This window comes from Pinus tabuliformis, chromosome J (genome assembly GCF_031772625.1).
Source record: "Pinus tabuliformis cultivar Carrire ecotype Pingquan chromosome J, CPIR1, whole genome shotgun sequence".
Lineage (NCBI taxonomy): Eukaryota > Viridiplantae > Streptophyta > Pinopsida > Pinales > Pinaceae > Pinus > Pinus tabuliformis.
Genome location: NC_142295.1, coordinates 370039023 through 370055231, shown reverse-complemented (window position 1 = coordinate 370055231; position 16209 = coordinate 370039023). Strand labels below are relative to the sequence as shown.

The 16209-nt window shown below is 34.0% G+C and overlaps 1 protein-coding gene across 1 annotated transcript in view; it reads right to left on the bottom strand.

The window, feature by feature from the left end:
* The window catches only part of LOC149227278 (uncharacterized), a 128274-nt gene extending 113326 nt beyond the window's left edge, over nt 1–14948 (bottom strand). Inside the window, exons 1-2 of the mRNA XM_089375475.1 lie at nt 14652–14948; nt 14377–14498 (exon numbers count right to left, since the gene is read on the bottom strand). The gene's annotated coding sequence lies outside the window, so the exon portion shown is untranslated. The remainder of the gene's footprint in view (nt 1–14376; nt 14499–14651) is intronic.
* Nucleotides 14949–16209: the final 1261 nt, after the last annotated feature.

Here is a 16209-nt window from a genome sequence, read left to right as displayed (position 1 = left end):
AAAACCATTAGCCAAGTCAGCCAAGTGATCCTTCACCGCTCACATCCCTTGGCCCATTACAATAGAGTCTTCACCTAGCCTTTTAAAGGCTTCATTCATGAATCCATGGGCACAAAACCACTTCTATTGACCTAATAAACATTGACTTTTTCCTTGAGTCAAGTTTACCTATCAATTCCCCCCTTAAGCCTTAACTTGGAGTTTCCCTTGACCAAATCGGCCAAGTGAGTTAGCCACGTTCACTCTATCCGTTATCCCCCTCAAAGTATATACCCAAGTTATCGTGCCCCTTATCACCTAGGTCTAACACTATATTTTACTAGAAATTTGCGAGGGTTACACATGCCTTACGAGATCTTACAATAGTATGCCTATTTACATGCAATTTGAAAATTTGTCTCCATTATAACAATTTTTTTTATTGATCCAACATTTATGTTACAATCCTCTCACCTTAACATGCTTCGAGCCTCATACTCTTCTATTTAGAGATAATTTTCATGTTTACATCTGTTAGGTCCCTATACTACTAGTGTAACCCCTTATTGTTATTAGTGCAACCCCCTTATTATATTGTTGTGCCCATGTAGTCCCCATATTGTTATTATTGTGCCCCATAGAATCCCACTATTGTTATTGTTGTGCCCTTACATTATTATTCTTATGTTGGCTCTCATTACATTATGACCCCTTAGACTCCTATATATAGAAAGGAGGCCTTCTCATTTGTGTCATCCAAGAATTGTTCATCTATGTAATGTAAATTAGGTTGCCCCCTCAAAAAGGTTGCTTTTAAAGTCGTTGATCTATCTTTTATATCTTTTTCTTAGCTGGTTTCATAACATTTGGTTTCAGAGCTTTGGATTCTAGGGTTTCGCTGCTCCAAACAGGTTATCGTGGAATTTTAACTATAACGTTTTCTCTATGAAGTTTCATATGCTAAAAACAAAACCCATTTTGAGTAGAAATCGTTTTTAACCTCGTGTCCTGATTTCAGATCTTGTCTCGCTATATTTTTGGAGATATGATCTGAGGTAGTTAGGGTTTTTGCAAGCTCCAAAATTCCATCGCAAACAGGTCATCATGGAATTTTCGCCATAATTATGTTTCTACGAAGGTTCAGACTCTGAACGTAAAACCAATTTGAGCCGAAATCTTGATGAAGCTCAGGCCTGAATTTCAGATCTTGTTTCGCTATCGTTTCGTAGATATGGTCCAATACATTTAGTGTTTTTGCAGGCTCCCGAATTATATACCAAAAGGGTGACCTGGGAAAAATCATCATAACTTTCTCTCTGAGCATCGGATTAACATTTCACAATAAGTTTCAGAAAGAGGACAAACTGTTGTTCTCTGTGTATCACTTTTAGGTACAAAGGTCGAAACAATGACATGTGGAATATCGTACAAGTTAGCTCTACTGAACCAGTCTATAATCAAGTCATCGTAGGAGATTTGGCATTAGTCTTTATTTAAGAATCCAATATTGATCAGGATGGTGGGGTTATAAAGAGGACTCAGAGGGCTGCCACAAGAAAACAATTTAGAACTTGAAGATCTGAAATTACAGAGTTACAGTCGTTTAAATATCAAGCTCCTAAAAGAAAGAAAAATAATGACTCGAATCAAGAAAATAGAAACACCTAGTAAGAAAAATTGGATGGATGATTTGAAGAATGCGATCAAAGCTAAGATAAATAGTTTTATATGTACCATGGAAGCTAATATCGATGGTATGGAAGCAGATTTGAAGAAACACATGGAAGATTTGAAGAAGACCTAGAAGGTTTGAAGGAAGGTGGGGCAAAGCTGCTACAAGAAAGGCCTCCTAACGATGAAAAGGTAGTAGAGGAAACTCATGATGAGAAAAAAAATGTTAATCATGATTTCATAGAATCTAACATTGGATTGAAGACCCACCATATTCCAAAGATCGATATGAGGACATTTGATGGCAAGGATCCCATAACATGGATACTACAGATGGAGATGTGTGAAACTATTACAAAAGGTATGTATTGCATCTTTATATTTAGAACCGAATCAATTTTTATGGTATAAATGGATTTGTTCTCGTAAACCACTTGTTACTTGGTCAATTTTCATGGAGGAAATGATAGCACATTATGAGGATACAAAGAACAACACCCTCTTTAGCAAATTGATCAATCTCAAACAAAAGGGTCCAATGGCAGAGCAAATTGAGGACTTCCAAACATTGAATATAAGGGTGAATGATATTCTAGAGAAGTAAAAGATTGATGTCTTCATATGTCCTTTAAAGGATAACATTCAACATGAGGTTCACCTTTGGGAACTTGATTCATTGGAGACGACATTCAGGTTGGAAAGAAAAATTGAAAGCAAAATTATGGCAACAAGAAAGCCTACCACTCACAATTATAAAGATGGAAGTGTTGTTGCTCCTAGCCTTCCACAACCTACAAGGTTGACACCACAACAATTGGAAGAAAAAGGAGAAAATGACCTTTGTGACAGTTGTGATGGAAAATACACTAAAGGTCATAAGTGTGCTAAGAAGAAATTATTTTACATTGATTGTGAAGAGGAGGAAGAAAAGGATCAAAAAACATCAAAAGAAGAGGATATACACAAGGAACCAACCCCAGAGAAAGAAGAAATGAATCTGGCCATATCTTGTAATGCATTAGCAGGAATTACCACTCCTCAAAATCTCAAGATAGAAGGACATATCAAGAATAAAAAGGATAACCTCACTTTCACGCAGAATCGAATGAAACAATAGGCAGATCAACATCGTAGCGAAAGAAGTTTTGATATAGGCCACTGGGAATTTTTACGAATACAACCATACAAACAAATGTCCCTCAACCAAGCTAAGAAGCATAATAAATTATCACCAAAGTACTATGGTCCTTACAAGGTGCTGCAAAAGATTGGTACTATGGCATACAAATTAGAGCTTCCTGCATCTTCCCGAGTGCCCCTAGTTTTCCATGTTTCATTCTTAAAGAAAGTTGTAGGTGACAGGCTCCCAGTTCAAACAATATTGTCGGAACTTGACGAGGAAGGAAAAATCATATTGGAACCTCAAGCAGTCACGAAAACAAGAACCCGGTAGCTACAAAATCGATCAATTTCAGAGTATCTCATCAAGTGGAAGAACTTACTCGCTAAAGATTCCACATGGGAGGATGAGAATTTTATATAGAAGTATCCATAACTACTCAAGCATTGAAGACAACACTTTTTTAAGGAGAGGGGCATGTTAGGTCCCAATACTAATGGTGTAACCCCTTATTGTTATTAGTGCAACCCCCTTATTATATTGTTGTGCCCATGTAGTCCCCATATTGTTATTATTGTGCCCCATAGGAGCCCACTATTGTTATTGTTGTGCCCTTACATTATTATTGTTATGTCGGCTCTAATTATATTATGACCCCTTAGACTCCTATATATAGAAAGGAGGTCTTATCATTTGTATCATCCAAGAATTGTTCGTCTGTGTAATGTAGAAGAGGTTTCCCCCTCGAAGAGTCTCATTTTGAAGTCATTGATCTATCTTTTCTATATTTTTGTGAGTTGGTTTCATAACAACATCTCACCAATAAAACTGTCATCTCATTGAAACATTTTTCCAAACACTTTGCGAGCATCCTTGACATACATTTCCATGGCTCTCGACCATGCTTTCCTGTGGCATAAAACATGCAAACCCTCGATCTCTATCACATGTTGTATTTTGTAATCGATACAACATTGTTCCATAATATCTTCATTCCACTACATTTGTTTCATGCAATGGTCGAATAATAGCATTATTCACGATGTCCTATGCTAGGAATTATCAAGCTTCTATAACATCATTGTGATCTTCGCCAATTGTTGTTGGGCATTGAAGCACATGCTCCCAATAAGTGTGAAAAATTTTAACTGCAACATATAATTCCTAACGATATCACTCTCTCCTTGGAGCATAAACTCCACTCCTTAAGGTATAAAATCCTGATAGTGTGATTGGTTGGATCCTTTGCAACAATTGTTCCAATGAGACTCCCATAATAGTTTACCATAGAATATCTAAGAAGGTTCCACGCTTCCTTTTCACTATGGCTCTTTTCATGTGACCTTATCCCTAGTTGTATCTTCACCTGATCCCCTACAGTACTATCAAATAATTCATTGCTCACATTAATTTCACCTATAACCATATTGATGGGCCCATTTATCTCCTTACCAATAATTTCATTCACTCATGGCCACCAGAGTTGACTTGAATACTATAATTCAAATGGCCCATTCTCCACTCTAGTTGTCTTTATAAATGTCTCAACCACATCTAGCTTTGTCCTCTACAAGAACCTATCTTGCCTTCATTAGATTGCACTTGCTTCCAATGAAGATTTTCATAATTCCCACATCAAGTAAATGTGAAGTTCTTCTAGGCAGCGACAGATGTTTCAGAAAGTCTTGTACCTGTCATTGTGATATGAAAATGTTTAAGCTTTGAACTATACCTAAATAGTCGTGCACTTTAATCTCCTTTTTTATTTACACGGCCTCCACATGGCTCCTGTCCTCTATGTTCCATAGTGAGGTAGGTTCCTTTGAATTTCTTCAAATATAACTTTCCACTCTATCTTCCTCTTTAAAAAATGGTTTTCCAAGTATCCTTTATGCATCGGTCACACACAGGCACAATTCTTCACATTTTTCACTAGGAAAAAATAACCCTTGGCAATAGAGATGTCCCCCTAAATCCACACTCAGATCTGATACCATCTTAAAAATTAACCAGAGAGAAAACCAAATTTGCTAAGATAAACATCAACGCAACCACAAAACTCAAACACACAATCATAACACCATGTTTACACTAGGAAAACCCCAACTCTAGGGAGTGATCCAACTAACATAATTCCATTTTATATCTTGGCCAAAACCCTAGCAAAACCAGCCAAGTGAGCCTTCACTATTGGCATCCCCTATCCCATTACAATAGAGTCTTCACCTAGCCTTTTAAAGGCTTCATCACATAAATCAATGGGAACAAAACCATGGGAAACCAAAAAACCATGGACCCAAAACCACTATTGTTGACCTAGTCAACATTGACTCTTTCCCCAAGTCAAGTTTACCTAATAGATACTTCTTGAAACTATAGATATCTTCACCAACCATGGGGGTACCCATATACTTCATCTCTCAAGCATAAACCGATCAATTCTCAAATGAATTCAAAGAAGTCATTGTATATAATTTCCCTCCTATAAAGCCTCCATGCCTTCTCTCTCAATAGAGGGTATCCTTACAACTAATCAACAATCCAATTAGGTGTACATCATGGCTTTTTAAACCTCCAGTTGGCATGGTAAATGGGAAAACACTTTCACTTACAAGAAACTTCGATCCCTTTAAGAGGCTTCCACCATTCAAGAGTTCCTTCGTGAATTCAAGAGTTCCTTAGTGAACTCTATAGTACTTTCTTTTAGCTATTTTGAGAGAAATACTTCTTTTGAGTCTCCTCTTTGAAATGAAAGCTTCTACTCTTACACCTAATTCCACACCAACAATGACCTTCTAATTACCACAAACATTTAACTCAGATCTTTTTTTATCTAACCAGTCCTAACCAAACTCACTTGTTAAGACTCACAAAGGGCCTTTCATACCAAAAAAAACCATCACAAAGGGCCTTTCATACCAAAGAAAACCATCATAGTTTTCCATGGGGTTGAGGAGTCATCCTCCCCTATCTTCTTAGTCTTGACTTCATATAAGATAAGGCCTATAGAAATGATGAACTATTAACCAATACCAAGACTAACATCTAACAATCTTATTCTCTTACAAACACATGATAGTAGCATATAAGGATCCAAAAGCAAGAATATGAAGGCTATATAGCCATTAAAACCAAATTTATCATTTCATTTCATACACAACATCACATAGCCCATAATACTCATTCAGAAGACAAAAACATAACTAGTACAAATCATTAACATCCTTTCCTTTTCATTAATAGGATTTAGATTAGAGAGATGCATCCCACAAGGTTACTTATCTAATCTTAATTATTCGTTTAAGACCTCTAGTCCCTACAAGCGTGCATAGATTATCTCACAAACCATGTTCGATTTGAACCCTTTGAGATTTTTTTATGGAAATACTTGTAGAATATCAAAGTAGCTTCAAAACTGGTGAAATTGACAAAACAATACCCTAGGTTGCACCTATTTTTGAAATCAATTGTTAAGTACACAAAATCGAAGGAAGACTCAACTTCATCTGAGCCCACACTAGTGAAGACACTTTTCATTGTCATTGTGGAGAACTAGTAAGGAAGCACTTATCCAAAAATTAAACCAATGAACACTTTTTGTGTCAAGACATCTATAGTTTGAATTGCAACATGGTTGACAAAGTCTCCAAAATTGCAAATGTTACCAACATTGTTGAACCAATAGACCCTTTCCAATGGTGATAGTAGTGTTTTCAGCTGCATCAAGGGCGTCATTCCTTTCATGGATCCTATGACTCATGCCAACCATCTCAATAATTCCACTAGCATTGTCACTTATGGGTCCAATATATACATCAATGGCCAATCACTATTGCACTTTTTTTGAGCATGAACAAAGAAGCTACTGCAATGCCATACATGGAAGCCAAACTAAAACTGATAAAAATTCTTAGAAATAATAACAAATTGTATCCCAAATCCAACCCTAATATAACTTTAGTTGCCTCTCCCACAATGCCAATGGTCATCACTACTACATGAATGGTCTTCAAGAATGTTCCTGTCAACCTTGCCAACAAGATCAACACGTGCATATGTTGTTTTAGTGTCAATACCATCAACTATAGTGCCATAAAAGAACCTCCAACACCATAACTATAGTGCCATAAAAGCGCGTTCTTTTTATGTGGGTCATTTTTTGATGTTGGAAGACGCTCCGTTTAAATTTGTCCATGTGGCTTCAATTAACTAGGAATTTCAAATGTGAGTATCACCATCTGCAACTCTAAACCTTATTTTAATTATTTTAGCACACATTGTCACCATATGCAACTCTAAACCCTATTTTAATTATTTTAGCAAACAATGTTAATGGTGTTACTTTATTTAATGGGCAAATTATCGAATTTCTCAGTGAAAGTCAAATTCTATCGATGATTCCAATAACAGTTTGTTAATTTTGAACCCTTCATCATTATAATTAACTAAGACGATAGGTAGTTATATCTATTCCCAAGCACCTTTCATTTAATCATTCATTAATTTTACTATGTAAATTAAATATCGATTGATAAACATTTTGTCTATCCAAACCAGAAATTTTATATTTTCAAAAATATACATTAAATATACTCAAGGATTGGAGTAGTTTGTATCTTTGACTTGTTTGCACAAAGAAATGGGAGACATGAGTTGTGACTCATGTCTGCGGTAGAAATAATAAAACATTAAAGATAATAAAACATTAAAGATTAACGGTTACAGATTATTATGTAGACATGGATAAAATATAAAATATAAAAATATAAAAAGTTGTTAAACCTTAAACATTTAACGTTAATAAAATATTAATTAATAAAACACGTTGACTAATAATTGAATTTTAAATATTAATAAAACATTGAAGATTAACAAAACAGTATTAAAATAGTAAATATTAATAAAACATTAAAAATTAATAAAATATTATTAAAACATTAAAAATTAATAAATCATTAAAAATTAATAAATCATTAAACATTGAATATGAGTGAAACATTGAACATAAATTGAATCAAAGATTAAACATTAATAAAACATGAAACATTATTAAAACATGAAATATTAAAAAAATATTATTAAAACATTAAACATGGATAGAACATTAAATATTCTTAAAACATTTGTTGCTAAAAGCATTATAACTGTAGAATATTGTGAACATTTATGAAAAATAAATTATAAATATTGAATAATTATAAATATGGAATATTGAATAAAGAAATACAAATATAAAATATAAAAAACAAAAGATGTTTAAATATATTTGAAAATATAATTATAAACATTGAAATATAAAATAATGATACAAAATATAAATTAAAATATGAGATTTTAAAATAAATTATTAAATAACGAACATATATATATAAACTTGAAAAAATAAGCAAATAGAATAATAAAATTTATAAATATAAAAAATATTAGAAATATTGTATAAAATATAAATATGGAAAAAAATATTGAATGTTTAATAATAAAAAAATATATATTAAAAATATTTGAAATTTATATTATTGAAAAATATAGATTCTAAATATTGGAAATTTTAGAACAAATGTGAAATTTAAAAAATGAAATGTTTTGGAGAATTTAGAAAATATAAAAATATTTAATAACGAAGAGCGCAATAGAGAATATGGGAAATTTTATTTTTAAAAAAATAATTAATATTTGATATTAGAAAAAATAAATGAAAATAGAGATATTCATTTATGAAATGGCAATTAATAGGGTTTGGTTTGGTGGAGGATAGTCAGAGAAATGTCCACAACCGTGTTTCTCTCGTGTCGGATGGTGGCTGACAATAACTGCAAACTTTGCAATCATATTAAAAAAAATGTTGCCATCGAGCGTTGGCGCGTGCATAGTCAAAATATGCCCACAATATTATGTGTCGTCTACCCAATGCGGATGATGGTTAGTGGTTAAAGTTTGGGTAAAAAAATTTAAGAAAGTTTGAATCATAGTTAAAAAAAAAAAAAAAAAAATTCTACAATATTATGTTTAGTCTACTCAATATGGATGATGGTCAGTGGTTAAAATTTAGGTTAAAATTTTTGAAAAAGTTTGAATCATATTTTTATTATGAAAATAGATTTCAGGGCCATCAAAAACTTGTAGAACACCTAAATTTTAAAGTTTAATAACTATAATGAGATTTAAAAAAATTCCTACCAAATTTTATCAACATCTAACTTATTTTATATTTTCAAAACAAAATACAATCTAATTAAAAAAATTCTTATTTTCTCTTATTTTTTTCTTTATCTTCTCCCATGGTAGTAACTTTTTCCAGGCAAATCTTATTTTCTCATATTTTCTTTATTATTTTCTCTTATTTTTTTCTTTATCTTCTCCCATGGTAATAACTTTTTCCAGGCAAATCTTATTTTCTCATATTTTCTTTATCTTTTCCCATCATAATAACTGCATTAATAATATAATCATTTTTCCACCAAATGACAACAGCCTTACTCGGCTGGGTGACGTTAAATGCACATTTTTAATTGTCGTCATCCAGGGTTTGGCAAGACTCCGCTACAGGCATAGTCAAAACAAAGCATTTTCCATGTAATTCATGTTTTGATGGGATAAATCGCGCTGTCCAAATTTGTTTCACGAAGGTAGGCATGGCGACTTTGAAAGCGATTTCGTTTAATTACCAAATAACGAATTAAATAGTTGGTAAACCATCATGGTTAGTAAATCTTACCAACTATTTATGAAATTAAATGATCTGCCAATAATGATAAATATCTAACGCCAAATATTAATTTATTATATATTTTATATTAATAATAATAATAATAAAAACTATAAAATCAATTAAATTAGAATTTTATTTTAATGCAGCTTTGTTATTATTAATAATTATTAAAATGTATTATATATTTATGTTATTAATAATAAAAAACTATAAAATTAGTTAAATTCGAATTTTATGTTAATGTAGCTTTGTTATTATTAATAATTATTAAAAGATTTTGATTAAAAAAAAATTACATTAATCATATCATGAGTGTTTTTGGTTGATATTTTGAATAATCTAATGTGGTTTATCTTCACGACAAAGGTGAAATTTTTTGAGATCAAACCTTTAGCCTCTGAACTCCGCCCTAAGCGATGGAAGAGGTTTGTTGACGATAGGTGTGTCGTTTGGCCCCATAGTCTTGAAAAATTAAATTTGTTTCTCAAATACATCTTAATTCCCAATCTGACTCCATCAAATTCACGATGGAAATCAAGGTAGATGGATGCCTCCCTTTTTTTGATATTCTCCTATCTAGAATGGATGATGGTTCTATATCTCATCAATTTTTTCACAAAAAAGCGCACACAGAACAATATCTTCATGTCAGTTCTCATCATTTTCTAGCACAAAAACTCGGGGTTCTCAACACCCTTGCGACCCGTGCTCTAAGAATTTCTGATGAGAATCGCTTAGAAGAGGAAAAATCTCATCTTCTAAAAGTTTTTGAAAATAACGGCTATAGCAGGCAACAAGGCCTCAAAGATTTTCTGAGGGTTAGTAAAGAATTAAGGATTAAACCTTCTCGTGATGATACAATCTCAAGTGTTCAACTTCCCTTTATACAGGGGACCACCGATAAGATTTCATATTCTTAAAATAAACAAAGTCACTGCTACCTTCAAACCCCTTACTACCATTAGAAATTCTCTTAGATCCGTTAAAGATCATGTAAACCCTAAAGACATGAAAGGGGTCTACTCCATCACATGTTCTTGTGGGATTCCCTACATTGGGAAACGAGTCGCTCCATTGACCAAAGAATCCAAGAACATGCAACATATATTAAGCACAACCGCTCTCATTCCTTAGCTTTAGTTGAACATGCAGTGAAATCCAATCACCATGTCTACATAGAGGATTCTCGAGTCATCGCCAAAGTTCATCACTTCCATCATATAAATCTTGGGGAAGCCATTAAAATTGAAAAGCACACTATTAATCTTAACATGTACAATGGTTGGAATTTAAGTAGAAGTTGGATCCCCGCCCTCTTTTCGTAATATATATATATATATATATATATATATATATATATATATAATTCAATTTATTATTTTTATTTTTATATTGCAATATATATCCTCTTTGACCCCCCTATTAAAATATTATCCAATATTTTAATATAATAATATTTAAATGTAATTGTTGAATATTATTCATTTTTTAATAATTACAATATTAAACTTAATTTTTTATTATATATTTACAAATATTCAAATCTTATTATATTACTATTAAATTAATCTAACTAATTTGAATTCAATATTATTTTAATTAAAATAAAACATAACAAAATAATAATAAATGTATTCAACTAATTTTTAACAGCTATTTCCTAACGGCTAACTCATGCATCCTTGTTATTTAAACATTTTGACTAACTGATTTTTCACCTTTGTCCTCAGTATGAACCACATTAGATGGTTCAAAACCCCGACCAAAAAAACCCATGATGTGATTAATCCCAAAGAATTTATCAAAATTAGTATGGATCACAAAAGTCTAAAATCAAGAATTATTAAAAGAATTATTTTTATGATGGGGTGAGTAATGGGATTCATAACCTGGTGGGGATTCATGCACACCACTTTGGGCTAATGGAGAATGAGCGACATTAAATTTTGAGGGCGGCAAGGCCACCCCCGCACATGCAACCACATGCAAAGTGTTATGAGGTTCTATTTGGCTACAAGATTATATGACATGGTTGTTATTTAGTGGGGTTGGCTCTTATCAAGCTTGCAATGTAAAGGGGAGGGTTTTCTTTCTTGATACTGAGAGGGAGAACCTAGGTTTGGTTGTTTTTAACTGTTATAGCGTTGGGAGTCAACACTCAAGGGGTTAGCCTAAGGCAACAGGTCCTTTTCCTTTGGCTCTGGAATTCCCCAGTCTAGTAAAACCTTTTTGGAATTGTAGGTCTACAAGTCTCCTAGACCATATTACTTTGTTGTTTATTTTTGTGGGTGGGGTTTACTCGAATACCACAATTCAAATGGCCCATTCTCCACTCTAGTTGTCTTTCTAAATGTCTCAACCACATCGAGCTTTGTCCTCTACAAGAACCTATCTTGCCTTCATTAGATTTCACTTGCTTCCATCGAAGATTTTCATAATTCCCACATCAAGTAAATGTGAATTTCTTCTAGGCAGCGAGAGATGTTTCGGAAAGTCTTGTACCTGTCGTTGTGATATGAAAATGTTTAAGCTTTGAACTATACCTAACTAGTCATGCACTTTAATCTCCTTTTTTCTTTACACAGCCTCCACATGGCTCCTGTCCTCTATGTTCCATAGTGAGGTAGGTTCCTTCGAATTTATTCAACTATAACTTTCCACTCTATCATCTAGACAGATCTCCTCAAAAAATGGTTTTCCAAGTATCCTTTATGTATCGATCACACACAGGCACAATTCTTCACATTCTTCACTAGGAAAAAATAACCCTTGGCAATATAGATGTCCCCCTAAATCCACACTAGGATCCGATACCATCTTAAAAATTAACGAGAGAGAAAACCAAATTTACTAAGATAAACATCAACGCAACCACAAAACTCAAACACGCAATCATAACGCCATGTTTACACTAGGAAAACCCCAACTCTAGGGAGTGATCCAGCTAACATAATTCCATTTTATATCTTGGCCCAAACCCTAGCAAAACCAACCAAGTGATCCTTCACTATTAGCATCCCCTATCCCATTACAATAGAGTCTTCACCTAGCCTTTTAAAGGCTTCATCACATAAATCCATGGGAACAAAACCATGGACTCAAAACCACTATTGTTGACCTAGTCAACATTGACTCTTTCCCCAAGTCAAGTTTACCTAATAGATACTTCTTGAAACTATAGATATCTTCACCAACCATGGGGGTACCCATATACTTCATCTCTCAAGCATAAACCGATCAATTCTCAAATGAATTCAAAGAAGTCATTGTATATAATTTCCCTCCTATAAAGCCTCCATGCCTTCTCTCTCAATCTAGGGTATCCTTACAACTAATCAACAATCCAATTAGGTGTACATCCTCGATTTTTAAACCTCCAGTTGGCGTGGAAAATGGAAAAACACTTTCACTTACAGGAAACTTCAATCCCTTTAAGAGGCTTCCACCATTCAAGAGTTCCTTCGTGAATTCAAGAGTTACTTAGTGAACTCTATAGTACGTTCTTTTAGCTATTTTGAGAGAAATACTTCTTTTGAGTCTCCTCTTTGAAATGAAAGCTTCTACTCTTACACCTAATTGCACACCAACAATGACCTTCTAATTACCATAAACATTTAACTCGGGTCTTTTTTTATCTAACTAGTCCTAACCAAACTCACTTGTTAAGACTCACAAAGGGCCTTTCATAATAAAAAAAAAAACATCACAAAGGACCTTTCATACCAAAAAAAAACCGTCCTAGTTTTCCACGGGGTTGAGGAGTCATCCTCCCCTATCTTCTTAGTCTTGACTTCATATAAGATAAGGCCTATAGAAATGATGAACTATTAACCAATACAAGGACTAACATCTAACAATCCTATTCTCTTACAAATACATGATAGGAGTATATAAGGATCCAAAAGCAAAAATATGAAGGCTATATAGCCATTAAAACCAAATTTATCATTTCATTTCATAAACAACATCGCATAGCCCATAATACTCATTCAGAAGACAAAAACATAACTAGTACAAATCATTAACATCCTTTCTTTTTCATTAATAGGATTTAGATTAGAGAGATGCATCCCACAAGGTTACTTATCTAATCTTAATTATTCGTTTAAGACCTCTAGTCCCTACAAGTGTGAATAGATTATCTCACCAGCCATAAAAGAAGCTCTCCAACACCATAACAACCCTAGCACGAGGCATCGAGAGTAGGAAAACTAATAAAATTTACAATAAAAACTAAAAAATTTACAATAAGAAAGTACCCCAACATAGAAAGTACCCCAACATAGGAAACAAACCATAAGCAAAGGTATATGTCACACAAAGTACTATAAAAAAAACCTTTACAAGTATTGGTGATAGAATTCGGCGAAGAGCTCATAATCCAAGTAAGCGAGAAAACCCATTTGTTTTAACTTCTAGAACTTTATTCACGAGTTGTCATCTATAAGGGTCTCCATTTTAACTCAAGAATACCAATTTCATCCATATTTTGAGACATATAAGCCGAAAATCCCAATCATGATAGAGAAGAACTACACGATTTCATCCATAGGAACCCGCAAAGGGACTACCACCAGCATATTGAACAAAAAATTGATCAAAACATATATCACGATGGTCCATAACATTAGAAGAGTACAACCTTTCCTGACCATTATATGCCATTTTAAGAACTGCGTGAAAAGAACTATGAAGCTGTGAAGTCTTAAATAGCCTATTAAATATCCAATTCCAGTTGCTACAACCCAGATGACATAACATTGATACTATTGAAGGCATAAAGATCATTGCACTTAATGCCATGGGTAATTGGAAGCTATGGAATTCACTGAAACGAACAGAAAATCTGATTCAAAATGACATCAACTGAAACGAACAGAAAACAATAACAATATACCTCTGGCTGCAGCGATCCAAAGTTCAAACACACATTCGTTTAGAATTCCATCCTCCAGTCCAAAGCCAGGGAGTTGAATGAATGCACGAGAGAAATTTGATGTAAAATGAGGATCTGTTAGACTGCATAAATAGACTGAAAGAATCATACAAATGGCATTCGTAGGTAGGATAAAAATGGAAGAAAGAAAAACAGAGTGGAAATCAAAATGCCAGAAAATCTGATTCAAAATGACATTAACTGAAACTAACATAATAATAATAATAATAATATACCTCTGCCTGCGGCGATTCGAAGTTCAAACACATTCGTTTAGAATTCCATCCTCCAGTCTAAAGCGAGGGAGGGAGAAAGTTGATGTAAAATGAGGATCTGTTAGACTGCAGATTGTGATCTTCTTTAATGACCTTAAAAGATACCAGGGTTTGGCTTCCTGGGTTAAAATACCACGGTTTGGCCGGAGGATAGACAGCGAAATGTCCACAACCGTGTTTCTCTCGTGTCGGATGGTAACCGACAATAACTCCAAATTCCTCCAGTCCAAAGCGAGAGAGTTGAATGAATGCACGAGAGAAATTCCTCCAGTCCAAAGCGAGGGAGTTAAAAAAGAAAACGGGGCCAGGGTAGGAGCATAGTTCCACAATCTCGTTTCTCGTGTCCAGTGGCAACCCAGTGGAGAACTTGTGTCAATTGCGGAATTCTCGGAGTTGTCTTTAGTGAGACTTTTTGGAAGCTTTTCCGGTAGGTTTTTCCGGTCAAATTTCTCTAAAATCCGGAAGCAATTTATTGAAATTGCAAGTTTGATAGGTAGTTTCTGCACAATCAAAGCGTCTTAGGGTTTTTCAGGGTGCTGAATCCAAATATGCAATTAAAAAACCATTTTAAATGATGCAAATCAAGATTTTACCTCAATTTTTTCCGCCGGATTCCGGTCACCGGAATCTCCAAAAAGTCGCACTAAAGACAACTCCAATCAAAAATAATTAAACTCCTAGATTAGATTCCCTGAATCCGCAAAATGAACAAGTGACACGATGATTTAAAAAAATGTTAAAAGTATCCACAATCGCATTTGTTTTATTTCTCCCATAGTAATAATTGGATTAATAAAATATATTTATTTTTCAATACAAATGACAACGACCCCACTCACCAGCTGACTTGCCACCCCTATTTCCAATTCTATAGACCCATTAATACACCCCTACGGACCTCAGGCCACTGACACTCTCACACCTATTTAATTGTCAAGCAAACACTCTCCGGTTAATAGTGATGAAGGACACATTCAAAGTTGAACGTACGAAGCTGTCCCGCGATGTTATTTGATTTTAATGCGTGTCAAGCTGTACATCATATCCTATACTGCGCGCCGAGCTCGTATAACAATTTAATTAGTACCATGGTTCTCAAATTCCAACCCTCTTCCACATAAAATTGAGCTGATGTTGAATGAAACATGGAGGAATCTCGAGCTCGTATAACACTTTAATGAGTACCATGGTTCTCAAATTCCAACCCTCTTCCACATAAAGTTGAACTGATGTTGAATGGCACATGGAGGACTCTCGAGCTCGTATAATCCAATTTAGTTAGTACCATGGTTCAAATTCCAACCCTCTTCCACATAAAGTTGAACTGATGTTGAATGGCACATGGAGGACTCTCGAGCTCGTGTAACAATTTAATTAGTACCATGGTTCTCAAATTCCAACCCTCTTCCACATAAAATTGAACTGATGTTGATAGGCACATGGAGGGTCGAGATTCTTTTGCTTCTACTTATCAAAAGTAAAGAGATGGCGATAAAGTTGATAGGCACATGGAGGGTCG